The sequence below is a fragment of the Drosophila innubila genome, chromosome X (assembly GCF_004354385.1).
Source record: "Drosophila innubila isolate TH190305 chromosome X, UK_Dinn_1.0, whole genome shotgun sequence".
In the NCBI taxonomy this organism is placed as follows: domain Eukaryota; kingdom Metazoa; phylum Arthropoda; class Insecta; order Diptera; family Drosophilidae; genus Drosophila; species Drosophila innubila.
Genome location: NC_047626.1, coordinates 14,892,168 through 14,907,031, shown reverse-complemented (window position 1 = coordinate 14,907,031; position 14,864 = coordinate 14,892,168). Strand labels below are relative to the sequence as shown.

At 40.6% G+C, this 14,864-nt stretch overlaps 1 protein-coding gene across 1 annotated transcript in view; it reads left to right on the top strand.

The window, feature by feature from the left end:
• The first annotated feature begins 4,519 nt into the window (after positions 1 to 4,519).
• LOC117793635 (irregular chiasm C-roughest protein) overlaps positions 4,520 to 14,864 on the top strand; it is a 54,971-nt gene continuing 44,626 nt past the window's right edge. Inside the window, exon 1 of the mRNA XM_034634002.1 lies at positions 4,520 to 4,550. The gene's annotated coding sequence lies outside the window, so the exon portion shown is untranslated. The remainder of the gene's footprint in view (positions 4,551 to 14,864) is intronic.

Here is a 14,864-nt window from a genome sequence, read left to right as displayed (position 1 = left end):
TATGGCTGATCGGTAGCGCCCACCCAGTAAATATTCTCGACGCACGTTTCAATGGAAGCGGGCATCATTTGGCCGTCGGCTTTAACGCTTCCGTTTGTGACAGCGTGCGGAAACAACTCCACGCAACGTTGTCATCAACAACTCAGTCCAACTCTCTCTCTCTCTCTCTCTGTCTCTCTCTCTCTCTTTCTCTGTCTCTTTGTTCCTCTCTCTGCATTTCTTCATCTGGCTTATCGTTTTGGCTCATTGGCATTTGAAGCGTCTCGTGTTTCCGCCGACAACGTCAATGTTGCTACTAAGTAAGTAATCCCAATCTGCCCCCCAAATCCCAGGAAAAATGCATATAAATTCGTTGTTGGGCGCTGTACTGATTACACACACACACAGAGACACACACGTGTGTTGCCCCCACTACCTGCCCCCTGTCTCTTATTGTAAGATTCTTCTTCGAATCATTCTCATTCATTCAATGCTTCATTGCCGTGGTAATTGCTTCCAAATGCTTAAATGCTTTCATTGTTGTTGCTGCTGCTGCCACACACACACACACACACACACACACACACACAGCTTCAATCTGTGCCAGTTGCCTCAGCCTGCTGCCACTCAGTTTCAGTTTCTTTCAAGTTGTTGTTGCTGTTGTTGCTGTTGCTGTTGTTGCTGTTGCATGTCCAACATGTGTCGTCGTCATTGATTTGTCGTTGATGGGCGGCTCTTGTTGCCGACTGCGACTGGCATTGAGTATGAGAATAATGCCAAGGGGGCTTCTGCAGAGATGCTCGGTGTGGGGGAGTGGGAGTGAAAAAAACGAGAGACAGTTGAATGGGGGGAATGGGGAATGGGAAAACAGCCGTTGCAACACGATGGCCAAGAAACTATTGACATTTGTCTGTCACAACGCTGCATCCGCATACGTTACCCCAAATTCCCTATCAAGAGCATCGGCATCTCATGAAGCGACCCTCGTGTTTTTAGAGGGCGTTGCTCGTAAATTTTGTTATGCTGGGTAGCAGGGAATGGGGGGAGAGGGGGGGAGGGGTCACCCATCAAACAATTTGGGCATGAAAACAATTTGCACATGGAAACCTGGCCGACAAACTGACAAACTGACGAACTGAAAGAGCTGGAGAATTGTTGAGAACTTGAAGAGAATCTCGCATTCTGTGCCACTCGAAGCGTTTTAATTATGAGGCGGCAACTGTTTGCCGTTGTTATTGTTATTGTACTCGTTGTTGTTGTTGTTATTATTATAGTTATTGTTATTGTTCATTCTTTGTTCTCCGTTTTCTTCGTATCATCTTCGCTTCATTTCATTGCTGTTTATATTTTTTTCCTGCTTCTCAACATGTTTGTGCCAATTTTTGCATGCGCATTTTATTCAAATTTTTAACCTCATTCACAATCGGCAATTTTATCACAAGATGGAGAGCAACAACAACACATTTGTCTGAAGTTGCATTGTCAATAGTTCCTCGAACCGATTCGAGGGCGTTCTTCATCTGCTTTGTCACGGGCTGTGTGAATCAGTCACATCTTTAGAGATGCTCGACATGATCAGTTCCACTGAGTGTTGTGAATGATCACTGTAAATATCAGTATAATATGTACAGGTAAATGATCACAGTAATCGAGATTGATGTTAATATACATACCAAATATGATCACAATAAATTGTATGTGAATGATATGTTAATGACACATACATACCTAGATCGATATGAATGATCACAGAGAACACACTGAATATTTATGATATAATTAAGAAATCTAGGCTGCAAACCACCAAGACTTAGGTAAAGGTTTGGTTCGGTGGTGCAAGACTTAGGTTTGTTCCCGAACCGGCTTGTACAGCTCGTGAACATAAGGTTTAAGTTAAAGTTTAGCTTCAATTTAATGCAAAACATTTTTTGAATGTTCTCATTTTCTTTTCCATAATTTTTTTAAGCAAACTATACTTTTTATAAAAAAAAAATTTTATTTTAAAAATAATCTTAATTAATTTGAAGACCTAAATATGACTTTTCATTGTATGATTTTCTTTTAAATTTTCTTAATAATTCCAAAAATTTGTGTATTACGACTTGAAGTGCAGACTTTCATTAGAAACCGTTATAAAATATTCGGAAAGTGGGGTGAAAAAATATATATATGTATTTATTGACTCTCATAAGATTTATAATAACAATTGTATATACAAGTTGTAATATGATTTTGAAATATAAATAAAAAAATTTTAATTAAACTACATTATACTCATAAAATAAAAATAAGAATTTATTCATTTGCAGTTAAAACTATATCGGGAGTTTTATGATTTATTGAGATAAGTTTTGTTTTCGGATTTTCTTTTTTAAAACGCATACATGGCGATATCTGCTTATAAAACGAAAGGTAACGATATTATTTTGCTACTCGAGTAACTGCTCATCTCTTCACGTTGCACGTGAGTTGTGAATGGTTTCATCTTCAGTCAACATAAAATATTTGTTCTCTTCTTTGTGCCAGTTGCATGCATTTTGTATGCGACAGAGAGTTCCCATTTCCATTCCCATTCCCGTACCCATTCCCATATAACACTTTCACAATGTGCGATCGACAATCGATGCTGCTTCCCCCCTTTAACGATTTCTCCAGCTCCCTGCTCTGCACACCTTTACAGCAGTAGGGGTAGGGAGTGAGGAAGGGGGAGTGAATGCTTCCGGCTGCTGCCGCTGTGGATGCCAATGCGTCGATGTCGTTGTCGTTGTTGAAGTCGATGTGGATTCCGTTGCATCTGCTGCCCACCAATCAAGAGCGAATGCGTGCGTGGGTGTGTCAGGGGGACGGTGTGTGCGTGTGTGTGTGCATAGTGGAAGGGGAAGGGCTAATTTATGCTTGTATATGATATCACTTAAGCTGACTAGCTGCTGCTGTTAATGTTATTTATAAAACAGCGTCAACGTTCTGTTATCCTTAACAGCGACAGCGACAGCGACTGCAAATGTGACAGCGACACGAGCTGGCACGAGGGCACGAAGACAACGACCTGGTTTCCCAAGGAGTCGCAGTCGTCGCAGTCGTCGCAATCGTCGCAATCTTCACATTCGTGCTCTCGTCTCTCGTCTATTGTCAGTCGGCTCGTTCGGCTTATGCGGTCGCCTCGTTTCGCTTTTTAGTACACACGTTCTGAGAGCAACAATGCGACGGCGTCGTTATTTTTAGCAGCAGCAGCAACAACAATAAACAGCAGCTACTGCTTGTAACAGCAGCAGAGCACGCGACGTTGCCGCTGGGAACAGTTTTCAAATGTACGATTGCATTTCGTACGCTGCGCGTGCCGTTTCTCTGTTAACGCTGGCGTCGCTGCCGCTGTTACTGTTACTGTTACTGTCGCTGTTGCTGTTGCTGTCGCTGCCGCAGTCGCTGCTGGAGTGAAGCTGGCGCTGGCGCTGACTCGCTCTTGGACACTGGGAAGCGCGTGAAACAAGTTTTAGTACGTGTTCCGCCGTGTTAGCAAACAGTCGTCGCCCCAAAACTAACGAGCAACAAACGGACACTGTGACTGTAAATTGCGATTACGATTGCGATTGTGATTGCGATTGTGATTGTGATTGCGATTGTGATTCCGAAGGCGACTCCACTGTTAACATCGTGGTGGCGCAGACAAATACGTGTACGGAATCGGCCAGGCCGGAGACACAGCCACCGGAGTCAAGAGACAATACAACAAAAGCATATATGCAGTTTACCCCGTCACCCCGCAGCACGCTGCCCCCCATCACGCAATAATCCGCAAATCAATTCAAATTCAAATACTTGATAAATCGCGTTTGATACAACAACAACAACAACAAACACTTTGTTCCCTTTTTTCGTCATTTGTTTGCATATATATATTTATTTTTTTGCAAGTGTATTGGCTTTGTTGTCGTAGGTTCAACTAACTAAAGCAACTTTGCAGCCAATAAGTAATAAATAATATTAATATTAATAATAAAAATCAAAGAAAAAGAGGATTTCATTCAAGTGCTGCAAGAAAAGTCAAAGAATATAGAAGACAAAATTTTTTTGTTGTGCTTTTTTCTTCTTGTGTGTGCGCGTTTAAGTGTGTTGTGCGTGTGTTGTAAGTGTGTGCGTGTGTGTGTGTGTGTTGCAGCTTCCTGTGCAACCGGTCCAAGGCTCAGGCGACAAGTAACAAGCTGCCAAAGCTGCCGCAAGTAGCAGCGTGCGGCATGCTGCACCTGCAAAACCAGCGAAACAACAACGACAGCAACAACAACAACAGCAACGACAGCGACAACGACAACGTTGACGAGAAAAAATCAAGAAAAATATAAAAGCAAAACTCGTTTTTTTCGGGAAGCTGCTGAACTCGAACAAGCAACAAACAAACCAAGCTGAGTGTAAGCCCAAGGCCGCCCAACAACAACAGCAACAACAGCAACCTGCAACAACAACAACAACAGGCAAGGCACAACACAACACAAATTTGTTGCTGTGCGCTTTTCCTTCATTCAGCTGAACTGTCGCCGCTGCTTTTCATCTACTCAACTGTGGACATTTTCTTTATGGTAAGTTATTTATTTTTAAACCTGCCTCAAGCATGGCGTATTAGGAAGCCACGAAGTGGCAGGGGAATGTGGCATTCAGTTAGTTAAATGCAGCTTTAAGCAACTCACAGCGAATTGCAAAAAGTGTTGCGCTAAAAACTATGCTACATTTTATTTGTTTGCATTTATTTGTCTTGTGTGTGTGTGTGTGCGTGTGTGTGTGTGTCTCTGTTTACAAATCATTTGGAGTTTTGTTGATTGTCAATGAGTGAGCATCAGTCAATCAATTAAACAATCTGTGGCAACATCTACAACAATTAATCGAATTTCCGACTTTCCACTTTCCACTTGATTTACCCTGCTCCCATCCCCATCCCCTTTCCCCTTTGCCCCTCCACACAGCCACACTTCTTATGTGTAATGTAACATGCAATTTTAATCGAAAATGTAGCCGATAAAATGCATTCAATGTTAATGATTTTGTAATCAAGCACAGTGGACTGAAAATGTATTAACTATTAGTCAAATTGCCACTTCAAAGGGAATGCATTTAAGCTTGAAATTATTCTATTAACTCAAGTAGATTTTACAATATACAAATGTATGTGTTCAAATGTGCATGTGTGTGTGCGTGTGTGTGTGTGTGTATTATTAATTGTTGTGCATACCGAATTGGTGTTAATCTCTGATGCATTCTAATTGGTCTTCAAGTCACATTTAATGTCCTTATCAGCAGCTAATTAGGAAGGAATTCATATATTCAAAATTGCGGACGAGTTTCAATCAGAACAACGTGGAAAATATAAATTCTAGTTAAACTAATTTGATTTGAGCAAAATGAATAATTAATTAGCAAATAATTTCTTGGAAGGAAATTGAATTGATATCAAAATAACTTAAGGCTAACTGTAGAAATTACGGCATAGCTTATAGCAGACGTTTCTTCTAATTAATGATAATGATCAATTTTAATAACATCTTAAGCTATTATAAAAATTGTCATAGAATATTTTTGATTTCTTTATTAATTCGAATTTGATAGAAAATAACAATATATAATATACTATGGTATATACTATACTATATATGTAGATTAAACACGATGAAAAACACTTGTAAATGAATAAATATTACATTTATAAAAAACAAAGTTAACTTGAATATTTCAAGGAAAAAAAAAGTAATTTAATTTCATTAAATGGAAAATATTTGTTGAATACGAAAGTTGAAAACTAAAAGTAAAGTTCAGGCTTTCAATTAAAATAATTAGTGATAATCAGCACCCGTTTGCAAACTTTTAATGACGGAAAATAGCTTAAAGGATTTAATATAAATAAATTCCGTATTAGTTTATTTTAGTAATAAATTCCAACTTATATTTGAATTTAACTGCGTGCAAATCCAACGTCACTAATAAATAACTTGACAAATATTACACTAGTTACACTTGTAAAGGACAAAAATTCATATTTATGTATTTATATATTTTATGTAAAATTGTTTTTTTTTAAGGAAAATCCTGAACTGCTTGACTTGACAGCTTGTTCTTATAAATTTTCCATGTTTTCCTGCGAGTTTTTCAAAATATTTCTTATGAATATTTTTCCGTACTGAAGTGCAAATTTGCGCAAAAGTTTCCGCATCGAATTTAAATCCTTAGCAAATTGGCCCACTTCTGTGTGTGTGTGTGTATGTGTGTGTGTGTGTGTGTGTGTTTGTGCTTTTCAGTTGGCCAATTGTCAATGACAAAGTTGTTTGTAGTCGTTGCTTTTGTTGGCACACTAAAAACGCTGCCAATCAAATTTGCGTGTCTGATATGACTGCCTCGAACACACAGCTCCTTCTCTTCAACCCCCGCACCCCACTTGCCACCCACTCTAATGCCTTCTTCTTCGTCTCTTTATCGCGGTGGCCACTCAACTGTTGGCTTTTAACTATCCGCGTGCAGAATGTGGCTAAGACCACAACAAAGCAGCGCTATCGGATAAAGAGAGCAGCATGGAGATGGCATGGGACATGGCACAAGGGCTGGAGCACACTACTACCAGGGCAACAGCCAAAGTGCAAACCTCAAAAAAGCAACAGCAACAGCAACGAAAAACATTTTGTTTTGGAAGAGCGGCTAAAAAGCAGGGAAAATGCTTTTCAAGTGCGCCCTTAGCTAGCACACACTTGATAGACAGATACACACACACACACACACGCACACACACACACACTTAGTAATCTAGTAAATATATATGTATATCTATATGAAATAGCCATGTTTTCTAAGCTCCAAAAAACGTCCAATTGCCTTGGGCTGTAACAAAAAAAAAAAAACAAAAAAAAAACGAAACTTTCGAGTGCTTAAAAAATTTGGAACATTTGCGCTTCATAAACGCAGCTCGAAAGCAACAACGCTTTGGGGAGAGAAGTGAAACGAAATGGCAATGGGAATGGAAATGTTTAAAAGTATGGGAGGCACTTGCAACACTGGCAAAAGGCGGAACGGAACGGAACGGAACGTGGCACGCGAAACGAGGCTAAGAAAAACTTTTCTAATCAAATTAACATGAGAATTTGAATCTGTTGCGTTGCCAGTTCGCTTGGTAACTAGGCAACAACAATAAGTGAAAATTATCAAAGTCAATTATGTAGCCACATAAACCAAGTGCCTAAAGATGCGCTGCACAGACACACACACACACACACAAGCAGACACACAGATACACACGCATGTATATATGAGCTAACAAAGTATAAATAATGCTCATCATTTGTTGCCTGTATTTGGCAAAGGAACGCGAATGCTAAAACTTTTGCCATAGCAGAAGCGATTTAAAGTGCGCCACACACACACACACACAAACATACACACACACACATGCAGACATACATACAAACACAAATAGACAGGCACAGACACATGTATACACAGTGGACTGACCTTGGAGTTTTGTGATCTGTTTGGTTTGGGCGTTGAGCATCGCCATTTGCTGCTGGCATCATATTTATTTATAAATACAAACGCAAAAAGTTCCTGCATAAAACTGAATTACCGGAAATTGGCCAAAAAGCAACAGCAACAACAGCAATAACATAAACGAAATGCGAACAGCGAAAAGTAGGTGGCCGAAAAGTTTTTACCTACTTTTCGCTCGTATTCCACTTGTTTCGTCTGCCGTCTGTCTCTCTCCTTCTCTCTCTCTCTCTCTCTCCAGCTTTTTTTCTTTCCTTTTTATAAAGGTACATATATATATATATATTTTATTTAATGTTTTATCTGGCATTCGGAAAAAACACAAACTGAAGGCGCAGCGTGTGAAGCAAATAAAAGGCAAGAAACTAGCGCAAAAAACTTTTGTCAAAGCGAGCAACCAAGCAGACAGAGAACCCATATGAGAGAGAGAGACAGGGAGACAGGGAGAATAGCATAGAATGGAAATAGGAGCTGAATAGAGCAGCAGGCACAACAATGCAGCGTTCACAAACGGCGAATCTGAGCAAAAGGCGCATTAAAGCATCGACAAAGCGACAGAAAGAGCGAAAGAGCGACAGAGACATGGTGTGAGAGAGACAGGGCATGTGTGCATAGAGTGAGAGGCTAACAATGGGAAGCAGCAGGCAGATCCACTTGATGCCATGCCCCAAAAAGGTAGCAATGACACAGTTCAGACCAAAAAAAAAACCGAAGTTCATCTATGACGGAACGAGAAGGCGGCTAACAATAAAAGTTAAGGTGACAACCGATGAAGGGCGGAGGAGTTATCTTACATGGAATTCCAATTTCTTAAATTTTGCACTCGTATATCGAAATTGGCAGGCCAAATAAATAAATAATTGCATGGCCCCAAATCGGTTCACAGTTTAAACCGTTCCAAATGCAGAAAATATTGGTTTCAATAATAAATGAACCTGATACAGAAAAATATCAGCTAAATTGAGAACAACTCTGTACACACTGCACAAACTTTTAAATTGATTGTCCTTTGTATTAAAAAAAAAAAAAAAAAAAAAAAAAAATTGTAGAAGAAAGTTTTAAAATAATTTTGGAAAAATTTAAACCAAATTTTAGGTTTCAAGAAATGTTCATTAATTATTAAAAATGTATATCAAAGTTTTCAAATATTTAAGAATAATTTAATATCATTTAATTATCAGAATTTTTAAAGAAAATTGCAACTGAAGTTAAATTAGATAGTAATAAAAATGTAATCAATGCACTAACTACTATAAATTGAAAAAACACCTTCAAGGAATTCCAAAAACTTGTACAAAATTTTAGAAACATTTAAGATATTGCTAAACTTATTAAATACTTTCAAATCGGAAAATTGTGCTACATTGTTAAGATATCTTAAAAAGATGTCGGATTATTGCAAAATGCATTAAATCACGTTAAGAATTTTTTATATTTTGTAGACATAATAAAAAAGATTTTTATGAATTCTAATTAAGAAATGTTATCAACTTTATTCTAAGCTGTTGTTACAGTCATGAACTCAAAATTATTATGACTTTGGGATACTTCAAATTGAAGTTAGCTAAACACAAATATTTTAGTTGTAATTAATACATGTTCTTCATTTTCTAAAATTAACTTTTGATCATTTTGATGATGGACAATGAACTTGGGTTTAAATTTGAATAATGTGTTAAATGCGAATGAATTTATTTGTTTTACAGTTCGGCTCGTTTACTAAAGTATTTAATTTCTTTAACAGTTTTGCTGGCAGCTTCTCTAACTCTCTTCCTTGTCCCTTCTCTGACAATTTCCGTATTGAGCTCTCTATTCAAGCAAGTTGCAGCAAACTCAAATTGAAGACTTAAGCTGCTCACTTGAGGGCCAAGACGCAAAAAAGTTGAGCAGTGGCAAGGACTCAAATCTCGAGCTATAGTACACAAGTGCACTTGCCCCATGCAGCTGCAACTGCAACTTCTAAAGTTGCAGCTTGCCGGCCAGACAATGTCCCCGACTCCGAATGCTGACCAAAACTTTCGACTGGACTATATAGCATACACATACATACATATATGCTTGGACTTCTTTGCAGGTATTTGTGTTGAGTTTGTGGGTCAGGGGCTACGAGTTGTTGGCAATTCTTGCTGCATAGGCGCGTTGGCCATATAAACAATGTCAAGCCAACGAAAGCAAAAAACAACAACAACAATAACGAGGACGACAAACTTTTCTAATCTAAAAAAGCACAAAGCCAAACACTGATGAAGAAGTAGAAGTAGAAGAAGGAGTATTCACAGCACTCGCAGTTCACAGAAGTTGAAGAAAAGCGGCTGAAAATGTGAGAAAAAATAGGTACAACAAAAATAGAAAATTATTCCATTAAATTTTCATGTCAATTACGAGCCGCGACAATAAAAAAAAGCGAACTGAAAACTGAGAAAAAAACAGTATATGAGAAACAGTTGGAAAAAGGGCAGCCCATTCAAATGCAATAACAAATGATGGGTGGCAGTGACACGCCCCTTTTGCCACCTTACTCTCTAGCTCTCAAGTGTCAGGTGTCAAAAGCAATTGCAATTATAGTTGAGCAAGTCCAAGCCCCAAGAATAGTTTAAATAATTGTATGGAATTTATTACAATCACAAGAAATTTATAAATAAATCTTCTATGCATATAAAACTATTGTGTGAATCATTTTTTAACTTAACAAATGTTAATCAAAGGTCTTACTAACCATGCAAACTTAGCCTCCCTGTGTGGAAATGCTTTTTTAATCATGCTCAAACTTATAATATAATTTTGTAATGAACTGAAAAAAAGCAGGGATATTCTTAAAATTTGTTCTCTGTTTTTGAATACGTGATTTAGAAAAACCAACTCGACAGGTGAAAAATATGGTTCTTTAAACATTTTGCTAACTTAAGAATGAAAAAACAATGCCGACGAGTATTCGTAAATAACTACTAAATAATATATAAAAAAAGTAAGTGCTGGGAAATATATATTTATATGCCTGTATATATAATAGATGGAAATTAAGTACACATATGTTTAGATACTCGCATATGAGTTAATTGCAAGTATTCATTTTCATATCCCATTAGCCTAAGTAGAAGCAAACAGTGAGTACTAGCAATTAACTCATTAAAGGTTTCAAACACAGTTAATTGTAACATTCCCTAAGTTTACATACAATTTGGTGTAATTTCAAATATCATTATATAAATTAACAGAAAGAAATCTTGATTGAAAGTACTTAGAATAAAATAAGACAACGATTGGAAAATAACAGAATAAATATTAAATAGAATTTTAAGAGTTATCACTTAATTAAACGGGCTTAATACTACGTGCCTTTTTTAGGTATCACAAAGATCTTTTAAATTTTATAAATTTTCTTCGTTATTGTTGCCTGTTCTTCCATGTTCATTAAAGTCTCAACTGGCCACATTTCAACAGCCCTAATCAATTAAAAGCTTGCCACAATATTTTAGTTTAGACCAATTTTGCGCCCATTAAACTTTCGAGCGTTTAAAATCGCGTGCGAAACGCGTGCGCCATATTTTTTTTTTTGTTCATTCATTTTGCATTTATGATTGAAGCGATTTGTTGCTGCTGTTGTTGTTGCTGTTGCTGTTGTTGCTGTTTCACTGGTGCTTAGACTGCTTAAGCAGCTTAAGCATAAATTACCAGCATACTCCACTTCCTCCCTTCCTTCTTTATTCTCCATCTACACAGGACGCCAGAACTTTAGAGTGAAAGACATAACAAATACAATAGCATAACTAAAGGCGCAATTTCATTGTATAGTTCCTTTTGCAAGGCTCATTTTGAGACATTTGCCAGCAGCACCACCCGCACCACCCTTCGCCCCACCCCCGCATTCTTCTTATGCTCTATTTTCCCCACACTCTGCTGGCTTTTGTGCTGCGCATTCGAATGACCTGCTCAATGTGTCACGCCTCCACTGCCCATGGCCAGCTCACACACACACAGACCCACACACCCACACACACACACATACAGATAGACACACACATACTACTTAATAATTCAATTCATAGGCCCAGTCACGGGCTGAGCGTCGCATTCGCAGTCGCAGCCACGAATACCAAATTCCACTGATATCTCACTCTCACTCTCTCTATCTCACTCTCTCTTTCTCTCTTTCTCACTTTCTCTCTGTGGGTTCATTCAGTCCGCATGCTGACTGAAGACACAGTCTCAATTCCAACGCATTCTCCTTCGCCATCGTCTTGACCAGCTCAGGCAGCTCGACTCGGTCATTTCACCTGAGCGTCAAGGGGGCGGTTGGGGAGAGCGGCGAAGGAAACAAACAGAACGAGCAAAAAACAAAACAAAAAAATACCACAACAAAAATTGAGCAAAATTTCTGTTGACTTTTGTGTACATATATATATATATATATATATATATATATATATATATATATATATATTTTTTTTGTTTAATCATATGCTGCGATTGAGCAACGGTCAAGCACCTGTAACGCTGCAGACGACGTGTGCGTCATTAGCTCTCGGTAAATGCATCGTGATCCTCCTCCACTTTGAGAGAACTTTGCGCACTGCTCTTTAACACGCGGAGAGCCTGAAGTCATATTAGACTGGTTCTGTTGCTGCCAAATGTCCGCTCGCTGCCAGCCTTGTCCGCCCATCGCTGCATTGTTGACATTGTTGCCAATTGAAATCATTGGCACCCGCCAGTCGTGATCCAGTTAGAAATCATATGCTGCGATTGAGCAACGGTCAAGCACCTGTAACGCTGCAGACGACGTGTGCGTCATTAGCTCTCGGTAAATGCATCGTGATCCTCCTCCACTTTGAGAGAACTTTGCGCACTGCTCTTTAACACGCGGAGAGCCTGAAGTCATATTAGACTGGTTCTGTTGCTGCCAAATGTCCGCTCGCTGCCAGCCTTGTCCGCCCATCGCTGCATTGTTGACATTGTTGCCAATTGAAATCATTGGCACCCGCCAGTCGTGATCCAGTTAGAATTCTTCTTGATGCTATCTTCGCTGCTGTTGCTGCTGCATTGTTCCAGCTGCATTTTGTGCATTGCTGCGACGGCTTTAAAATTACGTTTCAGACGCTTGCGTTGTTCCACAACTTTTTATTCAGGAATAGCACCAGCTGTTGTTGTGGGTGCCTGCAATTGTTGTTGTTGTTGTTGCTGCTGCTGGTGTTGCAGCCGCTGATGTTGCAGGTGCGCTGGTGCCAGCAAGGCTGTTGCTGATGTAATCAGAAGCTGCTGGGTTGTTGTTGTGGTTACACAGCCGCAACGCTGTTGCCGCCGGTTGTCAGATCCAGAACTACCGCTGCAAGTGTTGCCGTTGCTGGTGCGCTTGCTTCGCTTCGCTGTGTGGGCGGCAAGTGCGTTTGCTGCTGCTGCGGGGCGTTTGGTTGCCGTGGCGCGCTTGCTGCTGGCTGTTTGTTACAGCTGATGCTTGGGGAAATTGCCGCTGATTATGTGGTTGTTGCTGTTGATGTTGTTATTGCCAGAAGCCCCTGGCTGTCGCTGCCGAGCGCTGGATCTTTGGCATAGCCTTCAACCAACGCCTGTTTTCGTTTATCACCGGTAACTCTTTCGAGTCGGCAACAGCTACCGATTCGGCCGGTGATCTTCCACCATTGGCACATCCTGGTACTCCATTATCATGCCGGTTGTTACATCGATAATGGTTATTGTTGTTAGCGGCCAACCAAAGCCACATCGCTTTGTCCCAACAAAGGTCTAACTGGTTGTTGCGCGGCATTGATGCTTCGCTGCCGATTGGCCGCCAGTTGATGTTGCTGCTGGTTGTTGTAGTTGTTGCTGTTGTTGCTGCTGTTGTTGCTGCACTGGCAACCTGCGTTTTTGTACCCCTGCCATTTCTTGCACTCCAGGCCCGTGGTGCGTTGCATGTTACGCTGCTGCGACAACTGTTCTCTGGTTCGCACAGCCACCGTTGCTTCATCCAGTGGTCTGGTTTGGTCAGCTTTAATCGATCCCTGCTGTCGGTGGTTATGGAGATGGTTACGTTTGATACATTAGCGGGTGCTGAAGTTCATAAGATCTATGGTGGCGGCAGTGGCTCCTGTTTCGACATCGATCCACCATCGTGGGCACCTGGTTGACTACTGGCGCTGACAGCAGCAGCAACAGTTGCCGGCACGAAGCGGACGTGCTGCCACCGGCGCTGATATAAAATGATAGTTTAGCACCTGGCACAGATTGTTTCAACTTGTCGGTGCGCTGTTCCTCGTGGCATGCTCTGTTGCTGTTGTTGTTGCTGGTCTTAGCCGCTGATGCCGCTGGTGGTGCTTGTTGTTACTACGGTTGCGGCTGTCTGTTGCTGATAACTGCTACGGCTGCAACTGGTGTGACAGCAACCTCGCTGCTGCCAGCTGTTGTTGCAAGGCGGTTGCTGCTGCGTATTCCTGCTGTTGCTGCTGTGGTCACTTGGCGTGACAGCTACGGGTAACTGCTTGCTGGAGTTTGACTAATCGCCACCCATTGTAGCAGTTGTTGTTGTTGTCGTATTGTAACCACGTTGCTGCTGCTGCTGGGCGCCATACAGCCGCTTCGGCACAGGCGGCATAACTGGGCGTGCCAATCTGCGCCTCCCAGCGAACCAACTAACTTCTACGCTTGGTGCACGCGGTTATTACTGATCACTCTTGCGCCGACAGATAAGGCGCCGATGTAATAGAAATCTGCGGATTGTGGTTACATTGTTGTTATTTTCGCTGCTGCTACAAGCATTGCTGTTCTGCAGCAACCGCTTGGCGAAGCATTGTTGATCATCACGACTTGGTGTCGCCAGACGTTCTCTGCGTGACCAGCTCCCTGCTCATTTGCGTTTGCAGTTTGTTCCGCCGGCGCAAATCGAAGCTTACGCCACGACAATTGTTGCTTGCTTTACCAGCAACAGCTCTGCTGGCCTCAGCTTGCTTTTTTTGCCCGCTGTCGCTGCACCGATTTGGTTTCATCTAGCTTGACCTTTAATTGTAGCTTGTTTATGTTATCCGCATCCTGTTGTTGATTGAACGAATGTTGCATTTGTATTGCTAAAAGTATTTGCCGGATGTTGTTATCAATATTTTACTTCTTGCTGCAATCGTCGTCTTGACACCACCAATGAGATGTTCTTCTGTATAGAGATAATCGACGCGTACAAATTCAGGTGCACCAGTTGTTGATTTCCACAAAGCATCGCCTGCTGTCGTCTTACCAATTGATGGACATTTGTTGCATTTGTCGCACCTGTTTGCTGCTGTTTGAATATATTGATGCTGGGCGCACAGTGCAATTATTGATTATTGTCGAGTGTCTTGATGACAACACACTTTTGCCAATTCTATCTGTATCGCTTTTCGCCCGCGTCGCCA